The sequence below is a fragment of the Seriola aureovittata genome, chromosome 13, assembly GCF_021018895.1.
Source record: "Seriola aureovittata isolate HTS-2021-v1 ecotype China chromosome 13, ASM2101889v1, whole genome shotgun sequence".
Taxonomy (NCBI): domain Eukaryota; kingdom Metazoa; phylum Chordata; class Actinopteri; order Carangiformes; family Carangidae; genus Seriola; species Seriola aureovittata.
In genome coordinates, this window is record NC_079376.1 from 15,393,707 (window position 1) to 15,400,328 (window position 6,622).

Genomic DNA, 6,622 nt, shown 5'->3' on the forward strand with positions numbered 1-6,622 from the left:
AAAAGTGTTAAAACTAATAAGCATCACCTACAACAGCTAAAAGCCTCTTAAAGTATGAGTTCTTGAAGTATATAGGGGTTATCAGTCCTGGCATGAGGAAACAGTCAGACAAGGATAGAAGTGAAGTAGGCCAATGGCCACCCTGAAAATAAGCCCACGCTGTACTGCATGACACATATACAGCCCCTAATGGTTATAAATACTAAAGTATCCCATGGTTGACATCATGAACCAAATCTGGCCACCTTCTTCTGCTATCACCTTCCAGCTGCACATCAGTAGAAATCACAAAGTTTTGAAGGCTGGACTCACCTTGTCCTGTATAGCTATACCTACACAGGGAGATAACTGTCAAAGTGGAAACTGTGCCAAAGGGATAACTGCTGCACATATTGTAGTTCAGCTCCCCATTTAGATTTATACTGTCATGCACTTTAGTTGTAAAGCCTGTGTGGAAGAGTCATTTTTAGACTCCGGCTTGATCACAAGTCTTTTTTTTCCACTATGGGTAAAGATTAACATGCAGATACATCCGGTCTACATATGAATGCTTCAAACAAGTTTTCCTCCGACTTCATTCAGTCTTTATTGGCACCGATAATATTATTGACTCCCTGTGGATTTTTATGTTTTCATGCAGAATATTTCATGCTGTTTAGCAAGAAACAAAATTGGTTTGTTATGGAAATATTATCTTCAATAATGTCAGTTACTCCTGGGCTTATTATGCCACAAATTTAATTAAAAAAGACCTGCTATATTTACATTACAGTGAAGAAAAATTCCTTGACACCATACAGTGCTGTATATACTGTATGTACGTATTCAGTCATTTGAAAAATTAACCATTATGTATTAATAGTTTGTAAAGCATACTCTTTATAGTGTGACTTGTTCCCAAGAGGACGATTATATAGTCACACAGATATGCAGGGCACGAAACAAGACATTATGCCAGTGTACTGTATGAATATGCCTGCAAGGCTTGACATGAATGCAATTTCATGTAATTTGAATGCCTTTCATGAGGCAAGGACTCTTTTGAACTGTCTTAAAAAGCTCATCCACCATGGTAGCTGCCAGTTGCCCTGGGTACAGAGGAGTCATGTCGACAGGCCCAATTAATGATGGGGCGTCTGAGAGTGAATGAATGAGGAGCTTTGAGAGGATTCCTCCACCTTAAATCCCCCTGTGCTGCTGCTCCCAGACTGCCTGTGAAGAACAATCAAACGGCAGCAACCCCCTCCTATTTATCACTTTAAGACATTAGCCAGACATGGGCCTGAATATTAACCAGCTCCTTTTCCAGGAGAGTTCCACACCAAAGGCTGCGTGTGGCAACATACATTTTTAATCACAGGGGGAAACGAGGCCTCTCAATCGCTCTCATCTATTACTGTGTGCTTAACTCTCCGCATTTTTTCTCCAGGGATCTCAAAACAGGAAACAAGCTATCATCGCTGTTGCTCTTCCCTTGTGGTTTGAGTTAAATTTTTACATTGTTTAACACTGTATCTCAACCGCACTGATCACAATTGTATTCTCAGTTTCATTCTGCGGTGTCTTGATGGATCACAGCGAGTCCTTATCTACTACAAATTGTTTGTAAAGCATAATCTAAGTCTCTCAGTGACTATCTTGACTACGGTGACAGAGTTCATTTCCCTGGGTTGGCTGTGTGTCTTCCCTTGTAGGACAACTGGGCTGAGGCAGTGGAGCGTGAGCCAGGCTTCCACAGCTTAATTGGAGTCATGTTCTCCAGAGCCTGGAGCTTCTCGTCTCCCTGCACCGGCCTCTCTGGTGCTGGGCCTGTGGTGGGAGCAGGAAGGGTAGGGCACGGGTGCCAGGCATGCAGGGAGATGATCTGTTCGACCCATCCTCTCCCTCTGGGTCCCCCCACTGTGACACATGGCACCCTGGTAACAAGGTCACTCCACTGTTGTGGCACCACAGGGAAAGCTAGCCTTATTATCAGGAGAGAAGTAATTCTTAAGAAGAATCTAAAGGAGAAACTGATCTCCAATCACATTGATTCACACAAGATGACAAGGTTTCTCTATATCCAGGAGCTTTCTTTCAAAGTTTGTCAAGGGTAAAAATTTAATTTAAATGCATTAGATATGCATATAGATGTGCATATATCATGAGGAAAGCTCACATGTATTTCACATCTTGATAAAATCATAATTGATCATATACATGTCTGTGTATATATGTTTGTTTTATTAGAGATTGCATACAAGGGAAACACAATAACAGCAACACCCATACAATAGCATACAATCAAATACAATTGCCTTTCAATTAATGTAAGTTTTGTAAACATTTTGTAAAAATGTAAATTAATGCTTACATTTGAGGTGTCCACCATCTATACTTAAAGGTCTTTTGTTATATTCCACCCTGTGTACATAAAAAAACGTAATGCAATAAAAAATCAAAACAATCTATGATTTAACAAAAAAATCTTTATCTATCTTGAAATGATTAGATTTTTTTTAAGCATTTTCTACAGTCTTGTATTATGCATTGTGTAAAGTGGACTGAAATAGAAACAAGTACTAGTATTATAACAACAAAATGCATGATATTTTGTTATTGAAATGTCTAATAAATCCTAAAAACTCAAATCTGAACTCTTAACAATACAGGTCATTAGCTATACTGGAAATGGATATACTGTGGTGCATGACACATAATACAATTATGTCATTTTGATTATGTCATATGTATTGTGTGGTTTTTAGAAGATAACATCCTTGCTACACTTGAGGTACTAATAATGCCCTATAAGGCAAAATACTGCCTAGAACAAAGCATGAATGATTACTCTATAATGGGTGTTTTATGGTTATAAGACAAGTAATGCTCTTTGCCTTGTGATTAAGAACTTAAACAGCCTTTTAACGTATTATTCTATGGTCTATTTTTCATTTGTTTAGGTAACCATTTATTATTCTCTGTTTAGTGAGGAAATTACAGAAATCAGTTAAATGAGGTACACCATGCATGGGCTAGCACTGCTCTGCCAGCACATATCAATCTCAATCTCTCTCACAGTGTAAGAAAGTGAAAACTACGGAAAGTCTTTTGTGGCCAATGAAAGTTTTCCTTTGGAAATTTTGCCTTCCATTAAGACCCAAATTAAGCACTGGACCAGTGCTTTTTAAAATGCCCACCCCCTCGAAGTACACACACTCACACACATCTAATTTGTGATTTATTATGTTCCTGATCTGGAAGGAACATTGGTGTGCTGTTGAGTGAGAGGTGGTTTATCCGCTCCACAGTGTGTGTGTGTGTGTGTGTGTGTGTGTGTGTGTGTGTGTGTGTGTGTGTGTGTGTGTGTGTGTGTGTGTGTGTGTGTGTGTGTGTGTGTGTGTGTGTGTGTGTGTGTGTGTGTGTGTGTGTGTGTGTGTGTATTTGCCAGCGCGTATGTGTCACAGACGGGAGGTGAAGCAGAGTATGCAGCCATCATTCACTGCTGTGGGTCAGCCCTCACACGTGACAGCAGGTGACCAGTGTCAGACAGGAAAGGTCACAGGCCTGCGGTCTGCACACTCTCCCAGTTTACACAGCTTAAAGAATCCTGCAGACAGCCAGGCAAAATTTTACTCCATAAGACAGATTATGTTCCTCTCATGCCGTTATGGAACCGCTCAGAGGTTTTGGGTCATGATGAGATATTTACTGGCTGAAGCAGCTAAATGTGCAAGCTCAATTAGCTGGACACCTCTTTGCCTGATGCTTTCTCTTTCCCGCTCTCCTCTCTCACTGTCTCACTTTCTTCACTGTCCCTTTTCTCTAGAACTTAGACAGCATGAAGCCTTTCTTCCTCGCTTGTCTGTCTGTACGGACCCTGATGACAGTGAAGTCTGGAGGCAGTGTTTTTGAACATCTTTCAGCCTGGCCACTCTCTTAAGGGAGTCCTCTGACTTGAAGGTACTACCTTATTTGTCTAATGCGTGGTGATGCACATTTGACATTCACCTGTGTGTGTGTGTGTGTGTGTGTGTGTGTGTGTGTGTGTGTGTGTGTGTGTGTGTGTGTGTGTGTGTGTGTGTGTGTGTGTGTGTGTGTGTGTGTGTGTGTAGACCTATGTTTGTGTTTTTGTCTGGACCTTATCTTTGTGTTCACAGGCCCATTAGTTAAATAGATAAAATGCATTGTTGCTTTTTCATCTCTGTGTCACCTAAGGCATCGTTTTCCTTGATTGCATTACAAATACAGTAAAGCATTTCCTCATTAGTTGTGAGCATGGTATAATTTCTTATTTTACACAGGGAATTTCACACAGTCACATGCGTTCACATTTCGTGGTACGAACACAAGTCGCCAGTTTTTATCATTTTAGGTAAAATGTTGGTTGTTTTGGTTAGATTTTTTTAGGGAGGATAAAATCTGGCGGATGAAGATTAGCTATGAAGTTTAACGTGGGAAACCTTTGTACTAGCCTCTCCATTGTGGGAAAAGGGCATTGATAGGAAGGCAGATAGAGCTGATCAATAGGAAGTGCAGTTTTCTCCCCAGGCCTTCTTTCATATCTCTCTCTTGTTTGTGTTTTGAAGGGGTCGGGGGTAGGGTCTGGTAAAGTGGTGGCGTGGGCGGGCTTCTGCCCCTTTATCAATCAGGATTTTAATTACACACGTCTAGGGCGACAGCTAGATTAGAAACCAATCGACGCTATCGGCCACAAAATCTAATTACTGTTTATTGACAGATAAGGGCAGGCCCCCTTCACTTTTCCAAATAAGATAAACCTCCCCCCTCGTACACAATGAAGAGCAGCTCATACTGTCCATGAAAGACTCTATGATAAGTAAACCCCCGCCAGAGAATTCCTCTATGCTTATGGAGAGACATTACCTCCATGGACTTCTCTGTTGTAGATGACACAGGATCAGTGTGAGGCAGTCAAATTACACCTCCTCTTTAAACTGTATAAGCTCTGTAATAGTAGAAGCATTTTGTTAATACAGTACATCTGACTTGAGGATTTTTTTTTCTCCAGACTCATTGAGGGAAATTTTAGAGCTCAGCTCTGTAACCTTTAACCTCATGTTTCATAAACTCTAGTTACTCCCTTTCTTGTTAGTTACTCATAAATCAGTGGGGTCTTAATGATGAGTAATGAGTGACCCTTAACCCCGCAGAGTGCACACAGGTGAACCATCCCATCTCCTGTTGACACACATCTCCCCAGAGGACGGTCCATCCTCGCAGAGCTCGATGTCCTCCTCTCTCTTAGCTTAAAACTGCCCCTCCACACCCTCGCCCACATCAGCCTTTTTACAGCCTCCGTCACCGCGCAGTGCACTTTGCCTTTAAAGCCGAGAATCTGCCTCAGGTAAATATGGAGTAAATGATTGGATTATTGTTCTTTCATTTGGCTGTGTAGTAATGGCTGGATTATAAACATTGCAGAGTATAGATTTCCTGTCAGATCCTATGAATCAGACATCCTTATCTCATTTCCAGACTGCCGCTCCACCCAGCGCTGCCATCTCCCAGCCAGGGAGTCTGTGAGAGCATGGGGAAGCCATAGACGTGCGTATGCACACACACGCGCAGACATAAACATAAACAGACAGACAACCAGACAAACACACCCAGTTACAAACACACACACATATGAGTTAGGGGGAGAGAGAGAGAGACAGACAGAGAGACTGTTGTCACCCAGCACAGCACAGGCACTCCAAAGTCCATTCGAAGATTTCAAAAACCACTTAGGCCCCCTGTCCATATTTGTTAAGCAAGTAAATCTAAGGGCTATGGTGCATTGAATTCAAAGAGAGAGGAGAGACGGCAGCGTAGAAAGCATGAGAGAGAGGGGGTAAGGGAGAAAGATGTCTCCTAAATGAAATTTAGGTGAGGGTGGGATGGAGGGTGGCTGACAGCAGGTGGAGGGAGAGATGCTTCAGACCCTCTGATCTGGATCTATTGCACAAAGAAAAACGTTTGGGTTTGAATTATGCAGCATTTTTGACCAGGACTGGAGATTGATGCCTGGTTCCTCTGATGCTTGGACATCATATCAGTAGTTGTGTTTGATATGTTTTATGTTTTTCCCTCTCTGCCTTTCCCTCTGCCTCTTCACTAAATTTCTTTTCACTGGATTACCAACACTGTAATTGGGTTAGGGAGCTGTGTGGACCAACAACCACTGCACAAACACGCTTTTGTTGGAATCCATCAAAACTCACTGCACAACTGTGGAAAGTCAACAAAACAACACACGCTAAACAGGTACTACGAAGATATAGAGTTCATGTATACCCCTGTATAGTTTATTCCACTGTTAAAAACAATGCACACAAACGTGAATCAGAGTGTGATCTTTCATTCTTTCTGAATCAAAAGTGCTTGAGCTTGACTTGTGCCATGGGTCCAGCCAGTGCACTGATCATATTCCCATCAGAGTTCAAAGAAGCAGGCAGGAAAGAAAGAAATTTGTTCTTATGGGCCACATTGATGTCTGCCACTATCACAATTGACATGAGTGACATTCAGAAAATCATAAGAAAATCAACAGAAATTTTCACATTTGATGAGCCAGAACTCGGGAAACGTTTGGCACTTTTGCTTAAAAAATGACTTAATTATCAAAGTAGCTGGTTCA

General features: G+C 41.6%; 1 long non-coding RNA gene across 1 annotated transcript; it reads left to right on the forward strand.

Annotated features, from left to right (window-relative positions):
• Window positions 1-3,812: 3,812 nt before the first annotated feature.
• LOC130179652 (uncharacterized) lies at window positions 3,813-5,533 on the forward strand. The gene is made up of 3 exons (XR_008829307.1): window positions 3,813-3,942; window positions 5,154-5,347; window positions 5,479-5,533. It is a non-coding gene; the product is annotated as an uncharacterized LOC130179652 (long non-coding RNA).
• The last annotated feature ends 1,089 nt before the right edge of the window (window positions 5,534-6,622 follow it).